The sequence below is a fragment of the Callithrix jacchus genome, chromosome 22 (assembly GCF_049354715.1).
Source record: "Callithrix jacchus isolate 240 chromosome 22, calJac240_pri, whole genome shotgun sequence".
In the NCBI taxonomy this organism is placed as follows: domain Eukaryota; kingdom Metazoa; phylum Chordata; class Mammalia; order Primates; family Cebidae; genus Callithrix; species Callithrix jacchus.
This window is the reverse complement of record NC_133523.1, coordinates 27,056,036-27,076,788: the sequence shown is the minus strand read 5'-3', so window position 1 is coordinate 27,076,788 and position 20,753 is coordinate 27,056,036. Positions and strand designations below refer to the sequence as shown.

The following is a 20,753-nucleotide window of genomic DNA, read 5'->3' as shown; positions in this document are numbered from 1 at the left end:
GGTAACTAAACAGGCACTTCGGGGAGACGTGTGACTCCCACAGAGCTGGGGCACTGCTCAGTCGTGGTGCAACCCTCCCCAGTGACCATGCCTCCCAGCAGCCATGCAACCGCACCGGGAGTTATGTGACAATCAGGCCAGTGGATGCCAGTCTTCCCTGATGGCAGTCGGGGTTTGTGCTCATTGAATGAGAAGAATTGCGGGCTGAGCATGGTGGCTCACGCCTGTGATCTCAGCACTTTGGGAGGCTGAGGTGGGCAGATCACCTGAGGTCAGGAGTTCAAGACCAGTCTGGCCAACATGGTGCAACCGTGTCTTAAAAAAAAAAAGAAGAGTTGCATTTTTATGTTTTCAATCAGTAGAACCAAAATCCTCCAAAATTACGCAGTTCAGAAGGTTTAAAACCTAATTAGGGCTGGGTGTGGTGGTTTGCGCCTGCAATCCCAGCACTTTGGGAGGCTGAGGCGGATGGATGACTTGAGGTCGGGAGTTTGACTCCAGCCTGGCCAGCATGGTGAAACCCCATCTCTACTAAAAATACAAAAATTAGCCAGGTGTGGTGGTGCACACCTGTAGTCCCAGCCACTCGAGAGGCTGAGGCATGAGGATGGCTTGAACCCAGGAGGTGGAGATTGCAGTGAGCCGAGATTATGCCACTGCACTTCAGCCTGGGTAACAGAGTGAGACTGTCTCAAAAGAAAAAAAGAAAAAAAAAGACAGTTTAAAGCCTAATTAGCCTGGAGTGCATCTCATTGTGATGTGGGACTTGACGATGCTTCAACAGCTTACAAGTCAACTTCCAGATGTTTCCAGGAAGATCCATGGCGGCCCAAACTTCCAGGTTCGGTCAGTCATCTAAGTAGTTCTCCTCTTTCTAGAGTGAAGCAGAGTGTTTCAGCATGTGTGTGGGGTCGGGGGGAGCTTGCAAACCAGAGATAAGTCCAGACCGCTGTGGGAGTCCAGAGCAGAAATAAGTCCTCCCCGCAGGTGTGTCTCTGATGACACAATGCTCCCTTTTTGAGGTATCAGTCTGCCTGGACCATGAGACCTGCCTCCCCTCTGTGGGTCTTTCCTGGCCTGGGGTGGGAGAGGACAGAGGCCTGGACTGCATTTAGAAGGAATGGAGGCCTGCCAGGTGGGCGGCGGGAGTAGCTATGAAGCCACCGGGGCTGCCCACAAATTCTGCAGCCCCACAGAATGGAGAGGAGAAAGAAGTACCGATGTGCCCACTGCCTCCTCAGCTTCCTGGCAGGAAAAAGTGGGCCTTCCTAAGGGTGCCCCAGCTCCCCCTGCAGCAAACCATGGGAACATGGGATGCTACCCCAGCTTTCACAGAAGTTCTGCTTGACTTGAAATAGATTCTTGTTTCATCGGTATAGACGCTCTTCTTCTTGACAAAAACAAGAGCACAGGCCCAGAACTGATTGCTGCAAAGCGATGGACTATGGTTCACCCATCAGATCTGACCCCTACAAGGCTAAAAAAGCTGGCTTGCATTGTCTAAGCGCCATTGGTTAGCCATTACCAAGTCCATTTCACAGATAAAGAGGCTGAGGCTAAGTTGCTTAGCTGAAACCCACAGCAGCCACACCTCCTACAGGAAACCCAGTATGGGATGGAGGAAAATCGAATAATGTGATGATGGCATGGATTTAAAATGGCTTGAAGGCTGGGTGAGGTAGCTCAAGCCTTTAATCCCAGCACTTCGGGAGGCTGAGGCTGGTGGGTCACCTGAAGTTAGGAGTTTGAGACCAGTCTGGCCAACATGGAGAAACCCCGTCTCGGCCAGGCGTGGTGGCTCACACCTATAATCCCAGCTCTTTGGGAGGCCGAGGCGGATGGATCACGAGGTCAAGAGATCGAGACCATCCTGGTCAACATGGTGAAACCCCGTCTCTACTAGAAATACAAAAATTAGCTGGATATGGTGACGTGCACCTGTAGTCCCAGCTACTTGGGAGGCTGAGGCAGGAGAATTGCTTGAACCCAGGAGGCGGAGGTTGTGGTGAGCCGAGATCGCGCCGTTGCACTCCAGCCTGGATAACAAGAGCAAAACTCCATCTCAAAAAAAAAAAAAAAAAGAGAAACCCCGTCTCTACTGAAAATACAAAAATCAGCCGGTATGGTGGTGGCACCTGTAACCCCAGGTACTTGGGAGGCTGAGGCAGAAGAATCGCTTGAACCTGGGAAGTAGAGGCTATAGTGAGCTAGGATCATGCCACTGTACTCCTGCCTGGGCAACAGAGCAAGACTCTGTCTCAAAAAGAAAACCACATATGACACTTGACCAAGGTCCAGCTTAGCCTGCTATGGAAATGCACCAATGGCCCAGGAACCTGAGCCACACGTTGACCTGAGGCTACCTCTCAAGTAGACCCCTTGGGAACTTGAGGGTGGAGGCTTATAGAACCTGGGGACATTCTGCATTGAAGTTTGGAGTTGGCCTGCCAAGCAACCCTTCCTGATGGTGCCAGGAGGCTGGAAGGAAAAGGCAGCTCCTGGGTAGGGAACCTGGGTCACAGACCTCCACCAAGGCCAAGAGCACTAGCCTCTCCCTGGAGCTTAGAAGTGGGTAATTTCAATACCACTCTCACGCCCAGTCCTCTGAGGCATCCACTGGCCTCACTGCAGACTCCGCCATTTATCTTGGGCTGAGGTTTTCATCTTGTGCTAAACTCTGTATCTTTCTTTCTGCTGCTGTGTCCCCACCCAAAGGCAGATACCAGCTTTACACCCAGATTTCCCTTTTATACTCCGAGGTACAGAAAGCAAAGGTTATGGGGGATCTGTAAGAACGATCCCTTCTCCCCAACCAGGCTTCTGAGCAGGAAAATATCCAACGGAGCTGGCAAGAATCAGGGAAGACTTCATGGAGGAAGTGGCATTGGAGCTGGGATGTAAAGAATGAAATGACAGAGATGGAGAATTCCAGACAACAAAGTGCGGAGTGCAGCTGGAGCAGTGCAGAGATAGGCTGGGACTAGCCCATGGGGAGCCTTGAATGCCAGGTAAGAAGGAAATTCTTGACAGAAGGACTCTCAGATCAATACTATGTTTTCAGTACCAGTCTGGCATGCAAACTCGCTAGAATGTATCCACCCTGGCACATCTGTGACCAAATCCAGTCAGGTATGGGCCATGGGATCTCCTCACCTGTGAGGAGAACACAGTCGCTTCACATGCCACCCATCACTAGTCACAAAGGGGTAAGACATAGCCCTGTTGGGCCTTCTCTCCAATCTCCTGTTTCCATAGTTGAAGCTGCAGAAGCCAAGAGGCTGTGTCCTGCCTTCAGCACCTCACAATGCCCTTGGATTGCTGCAGCTCTGAGGGTCTAGATAGTGTCTTCCCTGTTTCTCTTCTTTATGAGCCAGGACTCCTTTGGTTGCAAGTGACAGAAAATACAATTCAACCTGGCTAAAGGAAAAAGAGCTATCAGCTCAGGTCAGTGGAAACTTCTGGGCACAGTGGGATCCGGGAGTCCCATCAATGCCGTAAGGATTTGGCCTCCTCGCCTTTGTTGGCTTCAGTCTTGGGCAGGCCATGTCCATTTTATGGTCCCAACCTCTCCCTCAAGAGGCCACAAGCAGCAAAGGGCTTATCTCTTCTTTTAGTTCCAGCAAAACTCCCAGCACGACACCCTGGTCACGTGCCTGCCTGTGAGCCCATCTCAGGGACTAGGGTAGGCCTGGATCACGGGGCCACTGTGGACTGAGGGATGGAGCAGCCCTCTAGACCTCAGGGAATAAAAGTGTAGCAGAGGGGTCCTTCAAAGGACAATATAAACACCTTTATCTGAAGCAGGAGCATGCATGCTGTGCAAGAAAAAGCAACACAAAGTCCGCTTCTGTAATATGCTCCCTAAGCTTGGGGAGAGTCCAGCACTGGCCCCGGGACATATTTGTCCTTGGTAAATGTTTCTGGGATGCATGGATACATGGATGGATGGATACATGGGTGGATGGATGGATTCATGGATAAGTGAGTGGATAGGATAGATGCATGGGTAGATGGCTGAATAGATGGGTGATAAATGGATACATGGATGGATGGGTGGGTGGATGGGATAGATGCATGGATAGACAGATGGGTGGATGGATGGGAAGATGGATGGATGGTTGGGTGGATGGATGGATGGATGGATTGATGGATGCATGGATGGAGGGATGGATGGATGACTAGATGCATGGATGAGTGAATGGATGGGATAGATGCATGGGTAAATGGATGGATAGATAGATACATGAATGGGTACATGGATGCATGGGTGGATGGATGGAATAGATGCATGGGTAGATGGATGGATACATGAGTGTATGGATGGGTAGATGGATGTGTGGGTGTGTGGATGGGATAGATGCATGGGTAGATGGATGGATAGATGGGTGGATACATGGGTAGATGGATGGATGGATGGGTGCATGAATGTGTACATGAATAGGTGGATGGGTGAATGGATGCATGGATGGGTAGGTGGATAAGATAGGTGGATGGATGGATGGATGGATGAACAATGTTTCCTGTTTCCTCTGGCACTCCACTTGAGATGTTTGGCCAGAGCAGGGCCCAGTGCTGCCAGCCTGCTCTCTTGAGAAGCTGAAATTCCCAGCACATGTGGCAGGATTGCAGCATCCTGGAAAGAAGTCTGGAGGGAGGAAATGGGGGGTCAGGAGTGGACACTAGAACAGAGTAAGGGACAGAAAAGTAAATGGTGAGGCTTGACAACTCCCTGATTAAAAAGGCAGCTGTAGCTACCCCGTGATGAAACTGCTGGCTGTACATGTGCTGATGCTGCGGTCTGGGCCCTGGTAGCCAAAGGGGACTGGCTTGAACTGAAGCAGAGGGAGGTCTCTGCCTGGGGAACCGCAGACCCAGTGCTGCCTGTCTGCTTTGGCTCAGCTCCCAGGCCTGGAATCTTCCACCAAGACTCCTCGCAGGCCAAGGCCAAGGGCTCCCTGGGCCTTTCAGTTTCCTCTGCAGCCTCAGGTGTGGGAGGAGGAGGAGGAGGAGGAGGAGGCCCCCAGACAGTGACTCCTCTCTTCTGCCCTCACTTCTTTTGCCCCCAGAGCCAGTTCTGCACCTGGGGCAGGAGGCAGGGAAGGAGACAGTGCAGATGGCAAATCCCCAGCCCCAGAAAACTTCATCCACCACTCCATCTGCTTTCCCAAGGCCTGGAGACCCCTTTCCAAAAGGCCCTGAAAAAGTCAGAAAACAAAAATCCAAAAAAAGTCTCTGGATGCAAGAATGAAATACCAGGTCATGAATATGGTAAGTCATCTTATTCAAATTTTGCTGATTGATTGATTATAGACTCGCTAATCTCCTGGATTTGAATGTACCCGAAGGAACTTGTGAATTTTGGTCAAACAGCGTAGGACACCGCCTAACTTATTTTCTTTATAGTGACTTTCCCCAATAATTTTGGCTTTAAATTCCACATGAATATTTCATAAATATTCCATACATTTAAGATTTTAACCATTTTTACATCGTATCTACAGTACTTTAGTACCTGACTTGTATATTTATGTGACTATTGTTAGAAGTGACTAATTGGGTTTGATTAGTTTCATCATTAATATTCTGTCCATAATTTAACATGCTTCAATAAAATACCCTAAAGCAGTGTAATGATTAGATTTCAGGAATATGTGTTTTGCAATTAAGTTCCTCTTGATTTTGATATGCAGATGAAGAAATGGTGGTCTCATTTAAAAAAAAACTGCCCTTATTAACTCAGCAGTATACTCTGAAGATTAGGTAAGAAATCCAAGATTTTCTCTTTGTATATGCTAGTTAAAATGTATTTCAATCAAGCCTATGTGGGCAAATCAGATTTGATTAGTTTAAGTTCACAGTCATTCTATCTAAATGAATAATGTGTCACCTAACATTGCAAAAATTTGATTAATAGTTTATCAGTTAATTAAAAACGGGGTTTAATTTTTCTTTTTTAGGAAAATGCAAGGTAGATATTCCTTGTGTTCATCATAAATGCAAATTATTTCAGCTTGAATCTATTGTTCCTTTTTTGCTTCTTAGCCAACTGGCAAGAAAATAGAGGCCTTAGAAATACCTCTGGGAGGGAGGAGTGACAAAACTTTCTGTGCTCTCATCTGCGGTTATTGCTTTTGCTTGAGTCCTGCCTGCAGAGAGCTTGCTCTGGGTAGAGTGGGTTCCCTGGACCTCAGCTTCTCCAGGCATCTCACCTCCTTTCCCCACCCTTCTGTCCCACATCTCATTCCCCCTGCAGTCTTTAGCCAAAAGACTTTGACTATTTTTTTTTTTTTTTTTTTTGAGACAGAGTTTTGCTCTTGTTGCCCAGGCTGGAGTACAATGGCACAATCTCAGCTCATTGCAACCTCTGCCTTCCAGGTTCAAGCGATTCTCCTGCCTCAGCCTTCCAAATAGCTGGGATTACAGGCACCCAACACCGTGCCCAGCTAATTTTTATATTTTTTAGTAGAGATGGGGTTTTACCATAGTAGCCAGGCTGGTCTCGAACTCCTGATCTCAAGTGATCCACTTGCCTTGGCCTCTCAAAGTGCTGGGATTACAGGTGTGAGCCACCACGCCCAGCCTGACTTTTCTTTTCTTTTCTTTTTGAGATGGAGTCTTGTTCTGTTGCCCAGGCTGGAGTGCAATGGCTCTATCTTGGCTCACTGCAACCTCCACCTCCTGGGTTCAAGCAATTCTCCTGCCTCAGCCTCTCAAGTAGCTAGGATTACAGGCACATGCCGCTGTGACTAGCTAATTTTTGTAGTTTTAGTAGAGATGGGGTTTCACCATGTTGGTGAGGCTGGTCTCGAATGCCTGACCTCGGTATCTGCCCTCCTCAGCCTCCCAAAGTGCTGGGATTACAGGGGTGAGCCACCACACCCAGCCACTTTTTCTTTTTTTTTTTAGACAGGGTCTTGCTCTGTTGCCCAGGCTAAAGTGCAGTGGTGCGATCATAGCTCACTGCAGCCTTGAACTCCTGGGCTCAAGCGATCCTCCTGACTCAACCTCTCAAGAAGCTGGGACTGCAGATACATGCCACCTCACTCTGCTAAGTTTTTAATATTTTTGTGGAGATAGAGTCTCACTATGTCGCCCAGGTGGTCTCAAACTCCTGACTTCAAGTTCCCAAAGTGCTGGGATTACAGTCATGAGCCACCAAGCCCTGCCCTAAGACTTTTTTAAATGACACCTTTTGTCACCTTGTCCAGTTTAATTTGTCTATGGGGCAGGAGCCAGGGAACCCAAGGAGTCCCTTTTTCCAGGAACCTGAGACTCAACATCGGAGCTGAAGGAGACCACCAGCAAACTTTCATCCTTCTCCTCGGGGCAGATTGTCCCTGCCCAGGACTTAGAACACCAGGGTGCCTTCTCTGCAGAGGTTGGATTCATCACTGTGAGGCTGCTGAGCCAAGGGATGGCTTGCAGTTCCGTTCCGGGGAGTGTTGCGTGTGTCAGGTGTGTCAGGGAAGGGAAGGAAGCCAGCACTGTGCAGTGTTTGACTGGGCAGGTACCGCTGCAGGCAGCTCCTCTACTGGGGCCTCTGGGAGGCAGTGCAGACCTGGCCTTGACCCATCTGATAGACATGGAAGCTGGGCTACTTATCCAACTTCTTATCATTACTGAAGGCTGTTCCCTGGGCCATTAATTTCTGGCGCTTCCCCCTTGATCTGCACACAAGCAGAGCAGGCTCCTGGGGGCAGAGCCTGTCCGCAAGCGGAGATAGCCAGGCCCCTTCTGGGTCTCATGCAAGGAAGCAGTGAATACTGGAGGGACTCGGGCAGGGCGGCCCTGAAGCCTCCTACCGTGGGTCCATTGCTAATATGGTCAGCCCTAGTCATTCTCCTAAATTCTTTCTTAGCTTATACCTGGCTAATTTTTGTATTTTTGTAGAGATGGGGTTTCTCTACAAAATGAGGACCTTACTGTCCTTTGAAGTGAAGGACGTCGATGATCAAGAACAGCAGATGCTTAAACAGGGGAATGACCCACCTCCAGACACTGTTGTAGCTGCTGTAACTAGAGCTGTGAACTTAACCCTCTAAAGGCAGCAGACTGACACAGATGTGGCAGGTGTGAGAAGCGTTTCATGGGAGGGTGGATTCCTTTAGCCTGGGTGGTCAGGGAGGGCTTCTCAGAGGAGGTGACCTTGGGCAAGACTTAAAGGGTGAGAATCGACCTGCTGTGTAAAGACCTGTGAGGAGGGTGTGCCAGGCATAGAGAAGAGCAAGGGCCCAGGTTTCAAGGCGAAGATCAGAGAAATGTCTCTGTGGCCGGAGTATAGGGATTGAGGTTAGCAGATTGGAGGTGACATCGGGAAAGAGGGGAGGGGTCAGGTGACTGATAAGGGGCCCTCAACCCTGCCTGCCCCAGAATCACTGTGGAGCTCTCCACACACAGAGAGAAAGCAGAACTACCCGGAAAGCCCCCTGACTTGCCATCGGAACAGCATGTGTGGCTTAGGGTCCACAGCTCCGTACAGGAACTCTCGTGCGTGTTCAAGTTTGAGATCCTCCAGTCTGCGCTGAAGGGTGTCTGAGAATGAATGATCAACTCCAGTTTCCTGGGAACGAACGGGGAGGGGTAGACCGAGGCTGCAGTATGTTCCTGTAGGACGGCGGTGGGCCCTGTGCTAATGTGGTCAGCTCTATTCATGCTGCATACTGGAAAACGAGGCATCAGGGTAAATAACAGTGCTCTCTCTGGGTTTCTTTCTTTTTTTTCCCCTTTTTTTTTTTTTGAGTTGGAGTCTTGCTCTGTCACCCAGGCTAACGTGCAGTGGCATGATCTCAGCTCACTGCAACCTCTGCCTCCTGGTTTCGAGTGATCCTCCTGCCTTGGCCTTTGGAGTAGTTGGGATTACAGGTGCCCACCACCATGCCCAGCTAATTTATATATTTTTAGTAGAGATGGGATTTCATCATGTTGGCCAGGCTAGTCTTGAACTCCCAACCCCAAGTGATCCACCCGCCTCGGCCTCCCAAAGTGCTGGTATTAAAGGGGTGAGCCACTGCACCTGGCCTCCCCTCTGTATTTTTATGCTTAGGTTGGAAGTGCTCTCTGTCTGGGGGCCACGTGGAAAGATGGATCAAGGATGGAAGCGCTAATGCTCCCAACAGTAGCCTGGCTGCAGATCAACTGGGTCTGGAGCTAAGTCTTGCCGGATTTAACGCACAGCCTGATTATTGTCTGGAAAGTTCTGGAGAGGAACTCAACCCACCTGTCTTTCCAGGCAGGTATTTCCTTCAAGCTCTTTGAACCTCAACCCCTGCTGGGGAGCGGCCCCTGCCTGGGTTTACGTTCTAAACTTAGCATGCAGGTCAAAGTGCATTGGAGGTGTGCCTGCAACAGAGGCCAGGGCCCCGACTGGTGCTCTGTGTGCCATTATCCTGGAGTTGCAGGGAAGAGCAGGCACTAGAATTTTGAAGATGCTTCCCAGGCGAGGGCTGTGCACAGCCAGGGGTGACAGGCTCAGGAGCTGAGTGGGGGTACTGGGAGGAAGGTGAGAATTGGACCCTGATCTCACCAGCCAGGTGCTGCTTCAGGCCGGACCCCAGAAACACCTGTAAGGCAGGTCACAGAGACAAAGGACAGCTCAGGTCCCAAAAAGTCGAGAAGAGAGCTGGCCAGGGACCAGGTTTAAAAGTTAGAGCTGGGCCAGGTGGGATGGCTCAAGCCTGTAATCCCAGCACTTTGGGAGGCTGAGGTGGGCGGATCACCCTAGTTCAAAATCATGCTGGCCAACATGGTGAAATCCCACCTCGACTAAAAATACAAAAATTAGCCCGGTGTGGTGGCGCACGCCTCTAATTCCAGCTACTTGGGAGGCTTAGGCAGGAGAATCACTAGAAACCAGGGAGCAGAGGTTGCAGTGAACTGAGATCATACCACTGCATTCTGGCCTGGGTGACAGAGCAAGAAAAGAAAAGAAAGCGGGGTGGGAAGGAGGGAGAGAGGGAGGGAGCAAGAGAGGAAGGAAGGAAGAAAAGGAGGGAGGGAAGGAGGGAGGAAGAAAGGAAGGAAGGAGGGAGGGAGGGAGGGAGAGAGGAAGGAAGGAGGGAGGGAGGGAGAGAGGAAGGAAGGAAGGAGGGAGGGAGGGAGAGAGGAAGGAAGGAGGGAGGGAAGGAGGGAGGGAAAGAAGGAAGGAAGGAGGGAAGGAAGGAAGGGGGGAGGGAGGGAGGGAGAGAGGAAGGAAGGATGGATGGAGGGAGGGAAAGAAGGGAGGAAGGAAAGAGGGAAGGAAGGAAGGAGGGAGGGGGGAGGGAGGGAGGGAGAGAGGAAGGAAGGAAGGAGGGAGGGAAAGAAGGGAAGAAGGAAGGAGGGAGGGAGGGAGGGAAGGAAGGAAGGAAGGAAGGAGGGAGGGAGGGAGGGAGGGAGGGAGGGAGGGAAGGAAGGCTCTCTCTAAAACTCACCAGGAACAAACTCCAAAGACAGCATCTCTCAGGTGAGCTCAGGAAGTGTTCTGAGTATTTTGAAAATCAGGGCTTGTTGAGGCCCAGTGGTGTGAGTGTCTGTGTAGAGTTGCGTTTTTCAGAACATGTTTCCTGTATGAAAATAACACCTTCCTGAGCAGGATGTGTCAAAAAATAATAATAATAATAATACCAAAAACCAAACCCCAAATGTTAGTGATCAGAGGTGTGGAATGGACTACTTCTGCTCTTAGAAGGAACTATCTGGAAAGATGGCAGACAAGACAGTTTCTTTCTGACAAACGAGACTGGAACTGATGTCAGAACTCCCTGATTCAAAATCAGAACTCCCCCGCTAGCTGCGGGCGCTCCTGGCTCCTGGGAGCAACAGAGAGATGGCTTCTGTGGGCAGCCGCTGTGGATGGGGCCTTTGTCAGGCATCTTGAATCCCAAGCACCAGCCTATATTTGCAAGCAGAGCCTGCAAGGTGACTGACGTGGAGCTGCACCTGTGAAGTGCTAAGTCCCTGTCTACTGGGCGGCAGAGAAGGGCAGAGGGAAGGCGGAGAGCCCCCTGCCCTCTCTACCCCTCCAACCTCCACCTCTCCCCCAGCCAGCTAAAGCAGTTTAGGAAGGGCCACATTCTGAAACAAGGGCCGGGAGCAGGCCACGTGTGAGCACCTGAGGGCATGATTAGTCCTGCGCTTGTGGCCTCCTTGCTTGCCTGGCTGGTCCCTGAGACCAAGCAAGGCCCTTTCTCCCCACGAGTGGGAAACATGCTGCCACCAGAGGGGTGGCAAAGGGTCTGGGGGCAGTTGACAACAGGGTGTGTTATTTCTATAAATGCTGATGAGTTTTTACTAGTTGTTGAGACATCATTCAAGAGGTTCCTTTTGAACCCCAAGATTACACAAAGCCCAGGTGGGGAGGGCAGAGAGCCCCATGCCTGGCTAACATCGTCAGGAGGCAGCTGCTCCCTGCTTTGATAGAGGCAGAGCGGCTTTGCACCCCGGCTTTGGGGCGGCCATGCAGAGGCTCTGCAGAGGGTGCTCCAATATGGCCCAGGCATGGACCCAACCTCCATCCTCGTCTGGGGCTACCCATTATATCCACTTCTCAGGTGCAGGAATTGAGCTTGTGAGAGGTCAAGGGACTTCCCCAGGACTTTCACTACTCAGTGGTAGAGCTGGGATTTGAACCCATAGCCTTGCCTCACACCTTGCCTGGAGCTAGAACCAGCTACGTGTTTGGGGTCCCAAAGGCCAGCTGTCAGTTGTGAACAATGTAGGAACAATGGAGATGGGCTCTTGGAATGAATCTGTTACTTCTGGCCAGATCTGGTGGCTCACGCCCATAATCCCAACATTTTGAGAGGCCACGGGGGGCGGGGGGGGATCACTTGAGGTCGGGAGTTCAAGACCAGCCTGGCCACCATGGTGAAACCCCATCTCTACTAAAAATACAAAAATTAGCCAGTCATGGTGGTGCATACCTGTAATCCCAGCTACTCAGGAGGCTGAGGCAGGAGAATCACTTGAATCCAGGAGGCAGAGGTTGCAGTGAGCCGAGATTGCACCACTGCACTCCAGCCTGGGCAACTGTGGAGACAGTATCTCACTATGTTGCCCGGGCTGGTTTCGTACTCCTGGGCTCATCAAGGAATCCTCCTGCCTTCACCTCCCAAAGGGCTGAGATTACAGGGGTGATCTGCAATCAGATTTTTGAGACCCTGTCTCAAAAAAAAGAAAAATCCACACACACACACACAAGAGAAAATGTCAGTCCTTTGTTGGATGAAGACACTCAGGCTGGAGTCTCATAATCCACTGTGCTTCCCTAACCCACTGCAGACCTAAAATAAGGCATTGCATAGACACCTCGACATTCTGTAGATGCACGCCATTTTTCATGGGCTAGCGCTGATTAGTCACATGCCATGCACATGCCTAATAATGTGGGGCAGGTGAGAAACCACAGCCCATTCCTGCCCCGGGGGCCGAATTCCTCCATGGGAAGTCAGGACCGGAAAGAACAGCAGGAGATGAATCTGATCAAGCATTGGATGGATGCTCCCCTTCTCTCATTTCTGCGTTTCTCTTAGAGCTCTGCGTTTCAGTCACAAGAGTCCACCCAGGACGGGGCATGGTGGCTCACGCCTGTAAATCTCAGCACTTTGGGAGGTCAAGGCAGGAGGATTCCTCGATGAGCCCAGGAGTAGAAGATCAACATGTGCAAGATATTGAGACCCTGTCTCTACATAAAACAACAGCAAAAATCAGCTGAGTGTGGTGGCATGCACTTGTATTCCCAGGTACTTGGGAGGTTGCGGTGGATGGCTTGAGCTCGGGAGGTCGAGGCTGCAGTGAGCTGAGATCGTGCCACTGCACTCCAGCCTGGGTGACAGTGTGAGATCCTGTCTCCGACAAAAAAAAAAAAAAGAGTCTATCCCAGGCTCCCCCATGCTGGGCAGTGCCTCCTGGGAGCAGCACTAGGGCAGGTTCTGCTTGGTTCCCCTCCAGCACCGCAGCCAGCGCGTGGCACACTCACACCCGCCCACTCCAGCACGCTGTGGATGTTTCTCAAGGGCCCTCCATAGGCCGGTCTCTGAGCTGGGTGCAAGCGTACTTAAGGGGAAAAAGAAGTGAGTTTCTGTCTTCTGAGAGCTGACAGTGTAACAGCAGTGAACCAAATAAGCAACCACGATAAAATGCTCAGCAGTGGCAGGTTGCGATAAGGGCTACTCAGGGAAGGGACAGGACACCCCAGGAGAGGGGAATGGCAGAAACTAAAGCTGCAGAGGACTGGGGCATCAGGAAGGCCTCTGCTCAGGGTGTGCTCGCCCAGTGCCTCTTAGAGGCTCGAAGTTTGAGAAACACATTTGTAGGTAACAGAAGGAAAGGGGCCAAGAGAGGAGAAAGGGTCCAAAGTGGAGCAAATAGGCTGAGCACAGGGGCTCATGTCTGTCATCTCAGCGCTTTGGGAGGCTGATGTGAGAGGTTGGATTGAGCCCAGAAGTTCAAGAACAGCCTGGACATCATAGAAAGACCCCATCTCTATGGAAAATACATATATATTTTTGAGACAGTCTTGCTCTGTCGCCCAGGCTGGAGTGCAGTGGCATGATCTCGGCTCACTGCAACCTCCACCTCCCGGATTCAAGCGATTCTCATGCCTCAGCCTCCTGAGTAGCTGGGACTACAGGAGTGTACCACCAAACCTGACTAATATTTTTGTATTTTTAGGAGAGATAAGGTTTCACAGTGTTGGCCAGGGTAGTCTTGAACTTCTGACCTCAGGCAATCCACCTGCCTTGGCCGTCCAAAGAGCTGGGATTACAGGCATAAGCCACCGTTCTCAGCCCAGAAAATCATTTTTTTTGAGATGGAGTCTCGCTCTGTTGCCCAGGTTGGAGTGCTTTGGCATAATCTCAGCTCATTGCAACCTCCACCTCTCGGGTTCAGGTGATTTTCCTGCCTCAGCCTCCTGAGTAACTGGGATTATAGGCACCCACCACCACACCCGGCTCATTTTTTTTGTGTATTTTTTAGTAGAGACAGGGTTTCACCATGTTGGCCAGGCTGGTCTTGAACTCCTGACCTCAGGTGATCTGCCCGCCTCAGTCTCTCAAAGTGCTGGGATTACAGGTGTGAGCCACCACACCCGGCCAATTTATTTATTTATTTTAAAGCGAAATGAAACAAAGTGGGACCAAGGAAAATTGACTGAAAGAGAGCCTGGCATTCGATAATCAAAACCCTTTCCAAAGTGGAGGGATCAAAGCTCTGACTGAAGGTGACCAATGAGGTCCTGGGACAATCGGCCAGCCAGCTCCTGAACCAAAAGGTAAGTGCAAGTCCCAGCGGGAAGTACAAGTTCAGCTCCCCGAAGCCTCCTGTGCCATTTATGAGCCATTTCTGCCTGTAAAAGAGGAAATGAGGGCATTAAAAATGACGAACGAGCCAAATTAGCCCATCTGTCTCTCGCAGAATCCCCCTGGGCTACGGTAACTGTGACCCTGGCCAGCTCCTGAGAACTGAGAGCCAGGCAGGCTGCAAGGCTACTATGCCCACGGTGCCCGACTCTGCCTCTCTAGGAGACTGAGCCCAAAGCAAGACTAAGTGGAGAGCTGCCTCAGCCAGAGCAGTGGTGGGCATGGTGGGGATGGGCAAGATGGCAGGGTCCAAAGCTTTCCCAGGGACACCTCTGGGAGAGGAGAAGAGCAATCTCCTTCTGGGAGACCCCAGCAGCCCTGCACCCAGGGGGCTCAAACAGTGGCATCAGGACCCAGATTGTCATGAGAGGCCCAGCTGTCCTTGGAGCGGGATTCTTTCTCAGGCAGGCTCTGCATAGTGGCGCCAAAGGTGACCACAGTTTCAGACCCAGCCTCAGCTCAAGGAGAGGGGCTTGTTAAGCAGTACCCAGCCATATCTTGGGATTCATTCTGATTGGTTCAGCTTAGCTTACTGCCAACCCTTTAACCAATCACAGTGGCCTGCCGCTGCACCCCAGGCTCCCCCATGCTGGGCAGACTTCTGGGGTGGACTTATATGCTCTCATTGGCTGGCCAGTCCCGGGTAGTACCCACTCCCTACTGGAGCTCTACCTAAATCACATGAACTGTCAATCATGGGTGGGTCCCCCAAAGAAAAGCAGGATGCCTTGAACAAAACCAACAACAAGACTGCCCACTACAGCTGGATGAGAGGCGTGTGAAGGGGGAAAACGAAACCGCAATGGAAAGGAAAAGTCCCCAAAGGGAAGTGTTAGGGCTCAGAGAAGGAGGGGGACCCAACGGATCCAGAAGAACATAATGGGCCCGGCATAGGGCCTCCCTCCCAGCACTTTGGGAGGCTGAGGCGGGAGGATCATTCCAGCACTTTGGGAGGCTGAAGCGGGAGGAGTTCGAGACGAGCCTGGGCAACAGTGAGATGGTATCGCTACAAAAAATTACATATATATATATAGCCTGGTGTGGTGGCATACGCCTGTGGTCCCTGCTACTCGGGAGGTTGAGGCAGGAAGATCACTTGAGCCCAGGAGTTCAAGGCTACAGTGAGCTATGATTGTACCACTGCACTGCAGCCCAGGTGACAGAGACAGACCTCTCTCTCTCTCTCTCTCTCTCTCTCTCTCTCTCTCTCTCTTAATAGAGATGGGGTTTCACCATATTGGCCAGGTTGGTCTCAAACTCCTGACCTCAGGTGATCCACCCACTTCGGCCTCCCAAAGTGCTGGGATTACAGGTGTGAGCCCCTGCGCCTAGCCCAGACCCCATCAAAAAAAAAAAGAGAGATAGAAAGAAAGGAAGAAAGAAAGAAAGAAAGAAAAAGAAAGAAAGAAAAAGAAAGAAAGAAAGAAAGAAAGAAAGAAAGAAAGAAAGAAAGAAAGAAAGAAAGAAAGAAAGAAAGAAAGAAAGAAAGAGAGAAGAGTGTCATGGAAGGAGTGACATTTGGATGGTTGTAGAGACTGGGGAGTTCTCATGAGCAGTAACCACTCGGCCATTTTCTACCCTGCGCTTTCTTTCTCCTGCAGGTGCCTTTTTCTTAATTACACCCAGAGAGCATAGGAAAGTGGATGCCAGCAATATTTATTTTCTGCTCTGAGCCCAGCACAGGTAACTCACCGGGGGCATCTTTCTTAATGAGGGAAGAAAAATGTCAGAACAGCGATCAGCTACGATGCACCCAGTGGACTTAAAAATAAGCAAAAATAACATGAAAATGTATTTTGCATTAGCTGGCTGTATATATCATCCAAGACTATGAGAGCAGGATTTTCTTTGTGCCATGGTGAGATCTGTTACTAGGGTTTCCTCGCGGTGGACGTGCTTCACGGAGGGGATATTCATTCTGGGGATTCTTTCATTCAATTTAAAACCCAAGTGGAAGTTGGAGGCTCAGGTCCATCTGTTCCCGCCGGGATGCCAACTTCCTCCTGGTGTTTCGAGTCTGTACCTTCCACGCTCATGGTGGTGCCTCCTCACCCGCATCTGAGGTTACACCTTTTATGTGTATTTGGAGCCTTTGGGGGCAGAGCAGACGTCCCTGTCATTTAATAATAATGCAACTCTCTGTGAGCTCATATTACCCTCACACAAACCTGCAGGTAGGGATTCTCACCCCTGTTTACCTGAAGAGGAGAAAGAGGCTTGGATGGGGTTATCTGCTAATCTGCTACACAACCTCCCTACCTGCTCTGTCAAGGCCAGAGATTGGCTGGGCACAGTGGCTCACTCCTGTAATCCCAGCAGTTTGGGAGGCTGAGGCCAATGGATCATTTGAAGCCAAAAGTTCAAGACTAGTGTGGCCAACATGGGAAAACCCCGTCTTGACTAAAGATACGACGATTAGCCGGGCATGGTGGCACGAACTGTAATTGCAGCTACTTGAGAGGCTGAGGCATGAGAATTGCTTGAACCCAGGAGGCGGAGGTTGCAGTGAGCCGAGATCGTGCCACTGCACTTCAGCCTGGGCAAAAGAGCAAGATTCCATCTAAGAACAAAAAACGAAACAAAACAACAACAAAAATTAAAAAAAAAAAAACATTTTGTGTGGCGGTACATGCCTGTAATCCTAGCTATTTAAGAGGCTGAGGTGGGAGACTCACTTGAGCCCAGAAGTTAGAGGCTGCAGTGAGCCAGGATTATGCCACTGTACTCCAACCACAGCAACAGAGCAAGACTGTCTCTTAAATAAAAATAAAAATAAAAACATTTTTAAACTGCTGGACACAGTGGCTCACACCTGTAATCCCAGCACTTTGAGAGGCCGAGGCAGATAAATCACCTGAGGTCAGGAGTTTGAGACCACCCTGGCCAACATGGTGAAATCCATCTCTACTAAAAAAAAAAAAATACAAAAAAGTAGTTAGGCATCATGTGTCTGGCATGAGACAGTAGTGCCAATTACTCAGGAGGCTGAGGCAGGAGGATCACTTTAACCCAGGAGGTGGAGGTTGCAGTGAGATTGCACCCCTGCACTCAAGCCTGGGTGGCAGAGCAAGACTCCATCTCAAAAAAAAAAAAAAAAAAAAAAAGAGTCTAGCCCAGAGCCCAAGCAGGGAAGCTGTGGATGCATTCTGTCCAGTGACTGAATGAATGGGTCATGGGTCCCTGCCCGTGTGCGGACTGTGTTGTCCCAGCACAGGCACCCCAAATCATTTCTGAGGCTGGGTGCACAGAAGGAACTCTCAATGAGAGCTTGATGCCGGCCAGAGGGGCTGCAGAGAGGAGGGGACTAACTCCCCCTCCCTAATTCCAGGCCAAGGCAGGAGAGGGATGACAAGACTCGGAGGAGGACGTCCTTGAAGTAATGAAATGCAAGTAATCCTGACTGGCTTCATTTAGAGCAGTTCAGAGAAGGAAGAGCCAAGAATCAAATGAAGCCTGTCCCCAGGTCTGCAGGGCTCAGCTGCTCTCCTTCCTTCGGCAACATGGCGTGGAATGCTTGGGTCCCCACTGCCACTGGATCACTTGGAAGAGGTGAATGGTACTCACCTTGCCTCTTCTGCCACCGAGAAGTGGGGAGGATATATCAAGAGGAAAACGGAGAGGATAGTCAGTGAGAGACAGAGATGGTGAAACATGAGAAAGGAAGAGAGCTGGTACTTAGCACGGGAGACACAGAAGGAGGCTGGAGAGGTGGAGCCGGTCCAAGAAAGAGAGAGGGGCTGCAGGCTCCCCTCTGCCCTGCACACCGCCTGTACCGTCCTCCACTGGCTCTGTGTACCCCTGCACAGACTCCATCTGTGGATGCTTCACTCTGCCTTCTGGGCAGTTGGACCTGGGAGGCCCTAGCAGGAGACTGGGGCAGAGGAGAATAGCTGGGGGTTCCCTGGGCTCCTCCTTCTTCTTCGGTCACCACTGCTATGGGGGAGGGCTCCCTACACAGCCACCTTGGCCTGCATCAGGGAACGCCTCCTCCAGAAGCCCCGAGGCCCCAGGCATGGGAACAGCTCACTGCTGCTACACCCAGGGTACCACTTCTCCTCCTGGGGTCCCCTGTGCAAACAGTTATTCATTAAATGCTGCCTGGATGGCCAGAAGGAGCAAGCCACCTGCTCCCCACTGGGTCCTAGATGAAACAGGGGCATCCGGGGATTTTAACCTCTAGGAGGAGAAGAATCCATGTATGGAGGAGAGAGACCCATGTCTCGGATTCGAGAGCTATCCCTTGGAGCAGAGCACCACCTCTTTCAGAAGGCAACAGTCAGTACAGACTTGTCAGAAGGTCCCAGCCTCTGCTGAGCACCCACGAATGGCTGTTTTTTGTTGAGTTTTTGTTGTTGTTTTTTGAGACGGAGTCTCACTCTGTCACCCAGGCTGGAGTGCAGTGGCACAATCTCGGCTCACTGCAACCCCCATCTCCCAGGTTCAAGCAACTCTCCTGCCTCAGCCTCCTGAGTAGCTGGGGTCACAGGTGCCCACCACCACGTCCAGCTAATTTTTGTATTTTTAGTAGAGACAGGGTTTCACCATGTTGCCCAGGCTGGTCTTGAACTCCTGACATCAGGTGATCCACCCAACTTTGTCTCCCAAAGTGCTGGGGTTACAGGCATGAGCCACCGCGCTGGGCCGAGAATGACTGTTTGATGAGTGAGTCCCAGGCTCAGCTGCAGCTGTCTTCAGAGGACAACCCTTAAGATAAATAAATAAAGCCTCCCCTGACTGTGCATGCTCCGAGCCCTATTTTTAGAATGTAGGACAACTTTCTCCCGGAATAGACAAGACATGCTAATCCAGGAGGGAGGCCTGCGAGAGATGAAGATGTCGAGTCCAGATATGAATTAGTTGTGAGTATATTATTTGAAGAAATGTTGAACAGCTAGGCAAATATTTGATACCTTGGAATCGGAGCCTGCGTTTTCACAGGCAGAGTGCCGGCAGCTGCCGAGACTCCCCCTTACTGGTGTGTACATGACTATCACACCCGGTGCTGCAGGCCACCTCTGTGGCACACTAAGTAATTAAAGCTGCCTGTCTGCTGGAAACGCACACAGCCATGCACTGGGCCTGGGTCTCCAGGACAGTGCTTGGCATATGAGCTGATCCAAATCACTTTTTCTTTTATAAAGAAATATTCGGCCAGGCGCAGTTGCTCACGCCTGTAATCCCAACACTTTGGGAGGCTGAGACGGGTGGATCACGAGGTCAAGAGATCGAGACCATCGTGGTCAACATGGTGAAACCCCGTCTCTACTAAAAATGCAAAAAAATCAGCTGGGCACGGTGGCGCGTGCCCGTAAACCCAGCTACTCAGAAGGCTGAGGAAGGAGAATTGCCTGAACCCAGGAGGCAGAGGTTGTGGTGAGCCGAGATCGTGCCATTACACTCCAGCCTGGGTAACAAGAATGAAACTCCATCTCAAAAAAAAAAAAAGAAAGGAAGAAATATTTATTTTCCTTAAATATCATCATCTTATTAAAATGATGAAGTTTCTGCCTCAGTGGGGCTCCTTTTTTCGGAAAGAAAACATGATCTGTGGTTTGGACCCTCTAGGCTGTGACAATAGAGAGGGGGTACCCAGAAAAGCCACCCACCTTCCCTTGGCTCAGGAAACAGACCTTGGCTGTAAGGCAGGAGCTATGGGGGACCTCCAGGTTTGGAGGCAGCTGTGGGAGCTTAGAGGGAAAACTCCGGAGAACTATGATTCCAGGGGGCGTGGTCAGCGGGGTGGCCGAGCCATCTGTACACCAGGTACCTCATCCAGGAGTGGGGCCTGCCATTGGCATCCTCAGTTTACAGTGGGGGAAGCAGAAAATGGGCGATGTGGCCAACACGAGTGATGTCAGAGCTGAGCCAGGGCTTGACGGAAGAAGAAGTCTGGGAAATGGTTTGCAGACGACCCCGTGGGGTTTGCCACAACAGCAGCTAATACTCTTCTCCCTCTTGCCTGGGCCTGGGGCTCTACCTGCCTCTCTCAGGCCCCAGTCACCAGGCTCAGAGGATTCCGGACCCCAGGTCATTGCTCCCTTCCACTCGCCCTCCCCATCCACCCCCTCCGAGCCAACGGCCCGTTCTGCAGGGATCATGCCTTGCTCTTCACGGTGAAGGCGATCTGAAGTGCTCCTGGTGGAAGCCCGGCCCGCCTCCCTCTTTCCGCACCCCCGCCACCACCCGCCTCACCCCCAGCCGGCTCCGAGGTTAATTCTCTGCCAGTGTGCAAAGACTCACGGCTGCCCCCAAACCGCAGCCTCGTGCCCGCAGCCTCGCGCCTTACCGGCAAGGCCTGCTTTCTGAGCTAAGGGAACGTGGGAGCCTTTCGAAGGCTCCACAAGGTACGCTCTTCGAGGAACTCCACTTTGGAGATGAGAAAACCGTGTCAGAGAGGGACGCACGTCACCCCCT

At 51.1% G+C, this 20,753-nt stretch overlaps 2 long non-coding RNA genes across 3 annotated transcripts; both read left to right on the top strand.

Annotated features, from left to right (window-relative positions):
- Positions 1 to 1,065: 1,065 nt before the first annotated feature.
- Positions 1,066 to 9,917, top strand: LOC118150155 (uncharacterized). Of its 2 annotated transcripts, none has more exons than XR_004738071.3 (6): positions 1,066 to 3,008; positions 5,067 to 5,268; positions 7,263 to 7,455; positions 7,891 to 8,070; positions 8,398 to 8,680; positions 9,044 to 9,917. It is a non-coding gene; the product is annotated as an uncharacterized LOC118150155 (long non-coding RNA). The 2 variants fall into 2 exon arrangements; XR_013530943.1 differs by having other exon boundaries at positions 8,371 to 8,680.
- A 524-nt stretch (positions 9,918 to 10,441) lies between these two features.
- Positions 10,442 to 19,841, top strand: LOC118150152 (uncharacterized). Its single transcript, XR_004738064.3, has 4 exons — positions 10,442 to 12,719; positions 14,097 to 14,251; positions 15,941 to 19,198; positions 19,481 to 19,841. It is a non-coding gene; the product is annotated as an uncharacterized LOC118150152 (long non-coding RNA).
- Positions 19,842 to 20,753: the final 912 nt, after the last annotated feature.